This window comes from Mya arenaria, chromosome 4 (genome assembly GCF_026914265.1).
Source record: "Mya arenaria isolate MELC-2E11 chromosome 4, ASM2691426v1".
Lineage (NCBI taxonomy): Eukaryota > Metazoa > Mollusca > Bivalvia > Myida > Myidae > Mya > Mya arenaria.
Window position 1 is genome coordinate 21,478,443 of NC_069125.1, and position 12,728 is coordinate 21,491,170.

Below are 12,728 nucleotides of genomic sequence, written 5' to 3' on the forward strand. Positions count from 1 at the left end.
CAACTGTCAAAATGTTTTGAAAAACAAAATGCTCTTATTTCGATGCATTTCAAGAGTTTTGTTGTGATAAAAACACTGGAATATAGACTGAAATACTATCCAACCATTAGACTCATGGTATTTTACTTTTACGGTGTTTTAAGTAAAACAAACAAGCTAAAAACAGACTGATTTTATGACAGTGTTTTCATCTGTCAAAGTTTTTATCATTTTTCTATAACTTGCTTTGACTTATATTTACAAGATTATCATGCCTCTAATAGTGTTCAGAAATTCTAAATCAACATTGAAGCTTATAAATTTAATAGTTGCCTGGGGGTGGGGATGCGGGGGGGGGGGGTAAAAAAGTTAGTCCACTTAAATGGCCGTCAACGAGTCTTTTGACGATGTTGTTTTACTATGACAGATTAGTGACGTCCACCATCCCAACAAAAAGTACCAAACGGTCCTTGCGCAGACAATCTTCCCGGCCACAATTTTGAAATTATCTCCGTAATAAATTCAAATTTCTACGAAAATATTATTGCCTACTTTTAAACACATATTTATTTATGTCACTATGCCAAAAAACATGTTCAGGTATACTGGTTGGAGAGCAGTAGCCGGCGGAAAGCAGTAGCCGGCAATCGCTTTTTATTCGTGTTTTTTTTTTTTAAATCTTCTTAAAAAAGGTGAGAATGGTAAATCCAAGCAACACCATTTGCATCGAATCCAACACAAAGCGTACGTTTAAACATTTAATTTGCAAAAGGAAATGTCAAAAAGTTTGCCAACTTTCTTGTGGGGGATGATCACGTGAATGTTACTGCGCATGCGCAATTGAAATTTGCATATCTAATTATAGCACTAGCATTTACCGACAGTCAAGTGTTGGCTATGAACGATTATTCTTCGATGAATCACAGCAAAACGTATTTTTAAAAAAGCCTGTTAAAATGATATTTTCATATTGCCTGTCAATCGCTTTCAAACAATATTGAGACATATTCAAAATTGTATGTATCCATGGTGTGGTTTTAGACGCGTTGTTAAAACGAGACTACTCCAGCGCTTGGTTACCAGTATTACTTCCCTGTTCAATAGAGGCGCCCCATGGGGAAATTATACTTAATAAGCCGATAAATATCGGTTTTATAGTCGAGGAGCGGTACTGAAATAAAACTGCCGGGTACTGCTTCTCATAACCCGTAAATTGGCACTAATTGATTACCCCCTTTGTGGCCCCAATTAGGCATGTGCTTCGTGACGACACAAATTTTAATATTGTAAAGTAAGTAGACCTTGACCCCTAGTTTAATAAAATGTAAGTATTATTTCCGTTACATTTCGATCTACCGAGAAAATCTTCAAAAACATGCAAAAACTGTCGGCTACTGCTCTCCAACCAATACATGTGTCGATTTTTTTATCAAGTGTCACGATATCTGTAAATCTGGGACAAATCTGACAGGTTGTGTACATGTATAACGGTATTCGTGACCAAGAATATATTTATGTGAAAATAACGACTCTAATGACAAATTAAATCCAGTTTAGATCACTGTCGGGTATATATTGAACAACTTTGTCATTATTATTCAACATTGATGCATAATATAACTATTCTTTCGCTCAGTGTATTTATTCTTTCGCTCAGTGTTAAATGGTAGAGAGTTGTAGCGTTACAGGGATACATAAGAAATGTCAAAATAATAAAAATAAGTATCGTTGATTGCTCATTATTGTAGCTAGTCAAAAAGTATTTTTAAAATATCCAGAGCAGCCAGAAGGTAAGCATAAGCTCTATTGGTCACAGTTGGGAGACTTTTATGTCCTAAACTAGATTTTTTCAATTTTCTTGCGGTTCTGAAAACTGTGCAGCTAGTAATGGGACTTGGACTGGGGACTCCCTGTTTGCAAGTTTGTGCTCTATCAAGTTGACTCAAAGGCCCTTAGAACTTAAAATAACTTAAAACTTGCAGTTTAATTGTTCAACCAGCTCTACAAACTGTTCCTGATAACCTAATTTGAAAACAATCTGACCTGTGTGGGTTAGTACTGGGACACACTCATGAACTGTATAATATTAGTACGGTAAACCTGGGTGGAAAAGTGGGACAGGTTCAGATCTTGAACCCCACGACTGATGAATACTTGAGCTCAGGCAATGGCTTTATTAAAACAGAAACCACCTTGCATTTAAAGAAAAATGTCAACCATATTTTAAGCTTCAGAAAGAAAACAGCCTGTTTATAAATAAATAGATTATTCATTTTTTATTTCAGATCTTGACATGGATCCAAGATGCTGGTAACTAGGCGGGACGGATTGTTTCACAGAACTGCAGGTTTCTGGATGGGTAACTAAATTTCCATATTTACGGTTTACTTGTGTTATTTATAATCAAGATAAAAGTTGATACACTACAAGAGCAAATCAAGTGGAAATCGTGCATTATGTATGTATTTACAGTCAGTTTGTAGCAATTTTTTTTACCAAATCTCAATTTAATACAAACTTTTAAGCTTATCATGCATATAGTTTGATGCACATTCTATAATTATAATATTAAAGATGTGCAGCATATATATGGAATGATCCACATCACTGGATACTGTATATATGTAACATTGCAGGTGAAAATGCATAGCAACAAGTGATATAAGACTGCTGAAAAAATCACATTGTAAGATTTCATATTTATTTTCAAAAATTGATGTTTTATGCATTTTTCAAAAACATTAATTTGCGACAGAAATATGAAACACTGCGATAAAATCTTTTGTCAGAATTCTTGTATCGCTGAATTTTCGTTTCAGAGACTCAGCGCCATGTCACAAATACTTCAGAACCTAGCATGAAAGTTACCAAAAGAGCAATAGACTTTCCAATCTCTACAAAATTCATCTTAACTATTCTTCAAGGTGATACTTGAGACTACCAAAGACTTTTAAAGGACATAATTCACAAAACAGTTTATGCCACCATCTCATATCAAAGGATTGTACTTGAGTTAAACAGCCTTCAAACAGAAACTGTTTCAACTCCTTAAATGGATTCATACTGATTCAGTTTACTCTTGCTGTGATCTGAGCAACTATTTACATCAGTTCAACATTGTAAATTGTTTAAACTTGAAAATTCTGTCTTCTTGCAACTCACATTGATCTATTTACTGTGGACTTTGATGTTGACTCTATACAGGAAGAAGAGACCATCTTTATACATGCTGGCATATCATTTAAAAAGGAAACAAATTTTATAACCAACATACTGCACTGTTATGTCATCCAAGGACTCAGCTACTGACTCAATTTATAAATACTTCAAAGGAAAAAAAATGTCTCTGTCTTTGTAATTACTGTTGTGCATAATAAGACATTTTTTATTATGCCCCCTTCGAAGAAAACATGTCGGTCGGTACCGTCTACCGTCTGTAGACCAAAGCTTGTCCGAGTGATAAGTAGGTATTAGGTTGGGCCTTACCAGTAGATGACCCCTATTGATTTTAGGGGTCATAGGTCAAGGTCACAGTGATCTTGAAAGCAAACTCGACAATTCCTGGACCAATGGTCATCAAACTTGACATAAAGGTTGGGCCTGACCAGTAGATGACCCCTCTTAACTTTGAGGGTCATCGAGCCAAGGTCAAGGTCACAATAACCTTTAATCCAAAAAAGATAACAAATATTCTCCCAGTGATATCTCAACAATGCCTGAACCTATGATCATCAAACTTGACATGGAAGCTGGGCCTGACAAGGAGATGACGCTTATTGATTTTAGGAGTCATTGGGTCAAAGGTCAAGTTCACAGTGACCTTGAATGCGAAAATGTTTCGAGTGATAACTTGACAATGCCTGTACTCATGGCCCTCAAACCTGACTTGGAGTTGTGTCTGACCTGTATATGACCCCTTTTCATTTTGGGGGTCATCGGGTCAAACGTCAAGGTCACAGTGACATTGATTAAAAAAGCTTGTCTGTGTGATAACTTGTCAATGCCTGAACCCATATCCCTCAAACTTGACATTTAGATTTTTGTAGACCAGCTGATGACTCATATGGATTTGAGATCATAGAGTCAAAGGTCATGGTCATAACACACTCTATCCTCACACTTCGAATGGTCATACTCTTAAAACTGCCTCAACGACATCCAATGTCAGTGACTAATCAGCTGTCATTTCGGTCCATGCTTATTTCATTCAATTGTTCATATAATCCTGACAACATGGCGCTCAGGTGGGGGCATAATGTTTGACAAACATCTCTTGTTGATACTTGGCTCATTTCTTACATGTAGCTGTTACATTTTGGGCAACTTCTCAATTATTTTGTTTAAGACATTTTTCATCCAGCTCATCTAAGCCTAAGTTAATGTTCATGTTAACTTTTATGACTGCCTGTTTATTGTACTTTTTTTAAATATTTCAATGACTTTTTCTCAAGAACCATTTGGCTAAGTATGTCTCCTCCTGAAATAGACTAATTATTTTAGCTCCAGTTGTCTGTCTGTCCGTCTGTAACAATTTGGGTCTGCTCCATGTCTCTTTAACCTTTTGAAGATATTGATATAACTTCCCACAAATGTACACCATATTGAGAGGAAGGGTTTATTATTATAACTGTTGAGCAGTTTCTGAACTTGACTGTATTATATCTTGTATTTACCTCAAGCTGTTAAGTGAACAATATAACATTGACCAATACAAGAAACTAAACCTTCTAGGTCACCATTTTGGAATAAAGTAATACTTAAAGCTCATATTTCCATAAGAATCTGCTCATATACAGTTTAAATAGCTTATACAAGTATATCATTTCAACATAACATCAGATCCTCCACTAATTTATGTTTGCAACATTTTTGTTTTAAACTTTGATTTATATATCATGACTTTTATGAACAAATACCAAACAGCAACTCACAGATCTATGCTCAATTGGGCAGAATTTTGTAAATCCAAGCATTGTCATTTGATATTCGATGCTTCTTGGCAAATTGGGGCATTTTCTGTCACATTAAAATCAATATTAACAATAAATCTCCAACTTCAATATTCTCATATTTTTGTGCCCATTCTTTGCCAATTATTTGTTTGTCTATTGGTATACATGTATGTTTATTCATACTGTTTGTCAAAATAACGAATGAATACAATGTTTGAAATATTTTATTTGTTCATAACTTATTTAATATGACAAAAAGATGACTGCATTTTGTTTTATTTCACATCATGATCACCCATAGAGCGAGACTTAAGAAGTATAGTGATATAGCCACAGGTGTTTGTCTGACTTTGTCCTACCCAAGAGGGCATGTGTTTGAATCCCAAGTTGGAAAACACAGTTCAAAGGTCAGTTGATGTATCCTGATTGCAGGCAAAGAGAAACACTAAATGATGGGCACCTGTAAAATAGAAGATACATAAATCTTTACTATTATCCATAAAACGTGAAAGTTGTTAGTAAAATAAAAAAGAAATGGTCTACCATTTTTTTCACATACAATTCTTAATAATATTTCTTGTAAAAGTACACATTTATCTTAAGAGATAAAAAAAACAACACTATAGTACAAATTTGTTTCTAAAAGCCATTTCTCAAATTCAAATGAAATGCCTGCCTTGACAGTGATATTTTGTATTATGATTACATATATTGGTAATAAATCGGTAGTTTGCAAGAAGCAGTAGCAAGTATTTTCTTATTTCATATTATGTTTTAATGGCAATTGCATCTGTTTTTGAAAGACTGGGTCTAATAACAATAAAAAATCTAATAATAATCCTACTCCCCGATTACTGTTTGCATAGTTTTTGCAATAGTTGGTTTAATCATACGCTGAGATATACAGTCATACCCAATGCTTTTCAGTGATGCTTTTCTTTCAAAAGATTGCAATCAACAACAAACAAAGAGGATACTGTAATTGACAATAGGTATACCTATTTGTAATGACAAATGTCATTTGTATACTGGTAAGTATATAGAATTGTATATTAAAAAATATTTGAGTGTGTAAACTTACATACCTTAAGATACAGTTCAAATAATATTCGCTAACTAAACTCTTTCTTAAATTTGTACTTCCGGGGTTTTCAATCGAATAGAACAAAGAATTAATGAACGTAATAGTACATTTACCTTTTGGGATGTGATTATTTAACATGTTAACGCCATAACAATTATTATACACAGTACAAGCGATAAGAAATTAATTTAGTTGGTATCGAAATGTGTCATAACCTGAAAACATTGCAATGTGACACAGAAACAGCTGTTTAAACGGGTCAAACCTTGCCATAGCAACCGTAGTCGACAAAAGGTTACCACCCACTATATTTATTAAAATAAATAGTAAATATCTATTTTGATTATTCGAAAAGCGAAGCAGATCAAATCACTATTTGCGATTTTTTTTAGTATACTCACATCTACGGTTTGTTTACATTTTTAGTCCGATTCTTCCCCCTTTTGAAGAGAAATTACGTACGAAAGCGTTAATAAAACGGTCGCAGAAATCATCGTATGCAACTTCGTACGAAGTGATCGCTTGCTAAACATGCATTCATAAAGAATAGTTATGCATGACGAAAGCTGGCTCTTGAAATAACCAAACTGTCAATAGTTGATAACAACGACGATTTTGAAACCAGGCAGCTCTCCCTGTATATTTTTCTACACATACCACAGAGGCACCGTCCCTCAGCACTTTCAGTGATTTGATTAAAGTATGAAATATTGAAATGTCTTTTAAATACTTTGACCATCAAATTTCATAACATGGTGTCAGCAGTTCATCACACTGCTAGTGAGAATGGAATACCAAACATAATTTTATTCTTTATTATATACCCATCATCAATACACATGCAATACATATCACAAAATACTTTAACCCATATTCCGCTCCAGTGCAATATGGCCATATACCACTCTTGTGACGTCACGTCATAACAAGTATGTTGCGCAATATTAAATTGACGTCATTAAACCAATGAGTGCATCATTAAAATGAAATTTATTATGCAAAGATGTGGCTTCTAAGTGATCTAATAAGTAATGCATATAATAAAAGGGTTATTAGTACTGCGTTTTGATCCGGATATGGCGGAATGTCATATTTGATTCTGGTAGTTTTTTGTATATTTGATTTTACTCGGCTTGTGCCTTGTGAAATCCGAATCTGCAAAAAATTATTTGAGTTAAATACAACCTCCTGGATCAAAACGCTGGAACAACAAAACCTGTTACCCCGTGGACAGAGCATTTTTAACCCACAGGGCCATTGTAACTTTGAACAATCATTGTAAAAGACAACTACATACAAGATGCGTAAGGAAGTAGTTTGGAAAAATTAAGAATTATTTTCTCCATCTTAATTTGTATGCATTAGATAACTCAATAATTGCAGGAGTTGGCCATTCTTGTATTGTTATCTGTCACTGTCCTGAAAGCTCCCTATCTCAATAGATGCAAAAGGTTGTAGGTTCATGATTCTCCTGGTCCAATATGTCATACAGAAAGAAGATGTTGAATGTAGAATCAAGAAGCTTTCTTATCAGGCACTCCAAATTGAATAGTACTGTAACATTTGGAGTGCCAAGAGTTTGTTGGATTCCTAGGCAACAGGTATCAGGTGTTGCAGTACATTTGGCAAATACTTTTCACCCGTCCTTGTAAATCTAAAAAAGCTTTCATTTCGCAAAAGTAGTTCATATAACTATATTAAGGTTGCTAAATCAGAGTTTGAATAATTCTGCAAACTAGATGTGCCTTTAATTGCAGCAATTTGGACTCCAACTCATAATGTCAATTAAGCTGGTTAAGCAATACTGCAGTTCCTTGGTGTTGGGATTGCTTTATTTACTTTAATAAACAAACAGATCTTGCGTTGGAAAGTACAATGTATTAATATGCAATTTTCTTGCCCTGACTCCATTCAAGCAGTAAATCTTAGATCAACGTGTACTTGGGGCTATGTGTAATATCAATGAGAACTATAAATTATGTTCCATTTAGTGCCACTTATGATACATCATTCCACATACAAAAACACTAACATGTTCTTTAAAACAAATATCCTATGTTATGATAAAACCATTGCCAAGTTGGTAATTTGAAAAGACAAAAAATTATATCTGGTCAGGGTTTGACATAGTCTTTCTAGACTTGTTTTGCAGTTACTTTGAAAATCTTCAAAAGCTAAACTGAACAAGACTGGAGCAAAAAACTCACAATACCAAAAGGGGTTTTGAAGACTTACGAGATCATTCTCACATCACCTTTACCATTAGTTCTTTTCTACAAACATAATTCAACATAATAATTAATGTTTTACATAAATATTGCAATGAATAAAACATATTGCAATAAGTGCAAATAACATAGCAATCAAGTATCACTATAGGCCTAAACATGAGATTTCAACATTTTCCTGATAAACAATAAATAATTTAACAATTTTCTCATTATTTACACAAGCTGAAAAAATGGTCTCTTTTTGAATACTTCACATATTTCATGGCTTTCATCATTCAAACTAACATTTCGCTTGTTATTTCAATATTCAATGATTTTGTAAACATTCATAAATGATGGTTAAAATTAACATTCATGCTAATCATGCCTACCAAAAGCACCTGACTGACCAATCAGTATCCAATTTTGGCAGGGCTTATTGGTGGTTCATTGAAATCAACCATGACCTCCCCCCCATCTACACTGATCAACAGTAGTTAATGAGTTGTTTCAATTGTTCTTATTTGCATAAACTTAGAAAACAACTGCAGTGAATAAAATTTATTCCTCATCACTGAGAGAAAGCTTAGAAAAATGAACGAAGCCGAGTTACATATCAAGTAGGATATCAAATTCTACAAAGGTATTCATCATTTTATATAACCGTATTAAGTAAATGTTAAATTTTTGAAAGTCTAAAAAATGATATTTTGTGATTCATTTAATTTCATTCTTGTTTCATTTAGTGTTCAATCCCAAGCTTTCTTGTTCACATTTAAGTGCAAGAAAAGTCACTTAATAATGATCTGAATAAATTCATTATAATGTAAGGTCACATAAAGGATATATATTGTGCTTTTTAAAAATAACATTTTTTTATCTGTTTAAAATTATGTCAAATGTAGTGCATTGAAATTTTATAACGAGTTTAAAGCTGCACTCTCATTTTGACAACTTTTTTTTATTTTTTTGTCTTGGAACGAGCCATTTTTTCCGAAAATCCATGGAAACCAGTTATATAAGACTGCTGACCAAAATTTAGATGGCAGATTTATATATTGAAGTTAAAAAAATTATGTTTTAAGCATTATTCTTAAACAGTTAGTAACGGTTTAAGCCATAAAACATTAATTTTCGAACGGAAATATGACAAACTACGAGCTGCTTGTTTTTCAGCAATCTGATATCATTGGTTTGAAGATGTTTACGCAAAACATTGGTCACACTTTGAACTTTGTGCTGTCTTCTTTTTGTTTGTCTCAAATAATACAGCATTGACTTCACTTGTTGTTTATGAAAGGGACTGTACACCAGAGTGGCACCAAAAAAGTTTGTTTTTCCTGTAACAAATTTAAGGACACTTTTTTAATAAAATATTTTACTGTTTGATATCGTTATTGTAAATAAAATACCAAAAAAAAAATTGCAGTGAAGTGTCGTATCCACTATGCTATGAAGACTTACTTTTACTGGGTGGAATTTTCCAGATGTATACCTAACTCGCTTATATCATGTAATAACATCAACGGCAGATCACGCATAAAGAATGAATTCTACTCGGTAGACATACCTAGTAATCGTTTTTTAATGGAAAAACACGAAATAACTGTTATTAATAAATCATTTGTAAACTATGGGGATCATCAGTGAGTAAGTTTCAATGCATTAATTGTACACATAGATACCAAGTTTATGTCAATGTTCTACAATTTGGTCTACAACCAAGATTTGTTTTAATTATCCAGGTTTCAAACTGCATTGTGTATGCGATTGGAAAGGTAATCTTGAAAGCTCACTTAGTATAATTTTTACAGATAACAATCACCCTGCAAGGCACTCATATTTGGATGATACATAAAGATTTGCACAGTCATTTATGTATACTTGTATTTATTGATAAAGGATACCTTTTTTCAAATCTTTGATTTAGATTGCAAAGTATAACTTATATAAATAAATAAATATTCTTAACTTTATCTGAATACACAAGCTAATGCATCAATCAATTGTAACCATGCCCCCCCCCCGGTCCCTGAATAGCGGGGACTTTTACTTTCGGTCCAGCCAGCCCCAGCTAAAATCCCCGCCCTGCGGAGATAATCTGATGGTTAAGTACCCACCAAATGCCCCGCACCCAAGGGACATTATGTTAAGCCCCACCCACACTGTATTTTCCGGGGAGACCTGGCACTGCGGGACCACCTGAAAGATAAAAACATGGCCAATTTCACTGGCTATCCCCGGTATACCCCCGGATGTGGGAGCCGTGGTTACAATTGACTGGTGCATAATGATCCATGTAGTGATCCAATCTCATGCCAAGAAGATTTCTGATCTGACAGCGCGAGGTTAGTTATTCTTAAGCATAAAAAGGCCTGGACAGCATTTGAGAAAGACTGTTGTGAGGTTAAATCTTCATTACTTCACTATTCCACAACATTGGGTGATAAGGGAACTTTATTGAATATTTTGATTTTAATTTTGTTCCCTAAACGCCACAAGTCAACTGATTAATTAATACAAATTCAATTCTATCTCCACAATATTCGGCACTGCATTGTTAAATAAAACTCAAAAGTTACACTTGTAAATTATTTAACCAAATACCTTTCCCTCAAATATTTCACATATTTTTATTGAACTATCAACAACAATGAATCACCATACAGTATCTCTGACTGATTTTTGATTTCCATTCTTGGCTAGAAAACAAAAAGTGAGCACAAAGCGTCTTCAAAAAAAAACTTGTAAAGTATGCACCAGTTAATTGTAACCACGCCCCCCCCCCCAGGGAATAGCAGGTACTTTGAATTTCGGTCCAGCCAATCCTCGGTAAAATCCCTGCCCTGCGAGAACAAACTGGTGGTAAAATCCCGTGAATACCCCCTTCCGCACCCCGGGGATCTAAGGTAAGAGCAATTCCCTGATATATTTTGAGGGAAGACAAAACCACCGCAATCACCCGGCATTGCGAGGACACCAGTTCTGGCTTCCATAACTTTAATGTTGATATTTATTTTTGACTGGTGCATTGTGTTATTTTGACACGCCTCGCCTCTGTCCGTTTTGTTGTTGTTTTTTTGTTGTTTTTTATAAATTTTTAGTAAGAATATGATGTGGTAACTGTAACTAGTGATAATTGGCAAAACAATATAAATCTTTTTTATCTTTGTAAAGGGTGACGACTTGACCCTGAATTTCCATATATTTGCCGACATGACCCTGTTTAAGAAGCCATAACTTTATCAAAACTTTTGTGTCAAAACAACGCAATCTGCCCCTGTTGTAAGAGAGGAAATCAAAATTGAGCATGCAAGATTGTTTTATCAATGGCGATGGTTTATCACAATATCATGTACTTACACTGAGAGTGGCTCCAAGACTTTTCTATGCACATAGGTAAACAATCATCTTATTCACAGATGCTGCACATATTCATACATTTGGCTTCATTTAGAATGAAACTTCATAAATAAGTATGCGCATATTTGATATTTTTTTATCTCCATTTTGCAAAATTGAAATCACATGATTTTTTTAAACGAACTTGGTACGTATTGCTTGAAAATTTACGTGTCAAATTAAAAATGCTACCCACGGTAAGATGAAAATAAATCCGTTTGATGATGGTCATCATTCAGTGGCGGCTTTTTTGATAAATTTCCTAAATAAAACACTATGAAATTCACATCATCGGCATCCGGAAGTAGTGATAACATACATATATGTCTGAATCAGTCGGCCGCTCTGACCTTTTGAGGTCAATAAGTAGACTGGTACCCTGATTTACTTTTCCTCAAAAATATAAAGTTATACAGGTACGCGGCATATGGTTTTTAGTTAACATTAATAGTATTTGAACAATAAATACCAAAAATCATGTTGTATTTAAAAATGTGCTAAGTGCCATGCAATGATTAGTTAAAAAAACAAACTTTGTATCGAAAAGAAAATTTCACGGAAACATGCAAATTATGTTGAAAAAAGAACAGGGACCGACTTCGGAATACCAACATTTTATGCAAAGGATAACAATACTTTTTAAAAACCAACTTTCCTAGTTGTTTTCTACTTAGACCGCACGCTTTATTGCTTTACGTATGAATTCACAAGACATTTTGAATGCGCGACGGGCACCGCGGTTAGCTGATACTGGTTTCATCTCGGATAAAAGAGAAAGAGGGTACCAGTCTATCAATACAGAGCATTGAACGGAAAAATTTCGATGCGTACTTTTCCAATATGTTCATATCCTAATTGCATATAATCTGACCGTATGCAAGAATATTCATGTAGTTAACCCGATTAACTCACTCGCTACGTATGAATTTCTTGTGCTTCATTAAAAAAACATACAGTTAGCTTGAATTGTTAGGAGACCTATTTTTATTGGATGTTTTCATTGTAATCAGTTCTGGTACTACTTTAATTATTCAAATTCGCTAACGGCAATCCAATCAAAATACAGCGTATGAATACATTACGTCAGTGAACCCACAGATG

General features: G+C 34.2%; 1 long non-coding RNA gene across 1 annotated transcript; it reads left to right on the forward strand.

The window, feature by feature from the left end:
• LOC128230983 (uncharacterized) lies at window positions 1-2,923 on the forward strand. Its single transcript, XR_008260288.1, has 3 exons — window positions 1-117; window positions 2,265-2,338; window positions 2,799-2,923. It is a non-coding gene; the product is annotated as an uncharacterized LOC128230983 (long non-coding RNA).
• Window positions 2,924-12,728: the final 9,805 nt, after the last annotated feature.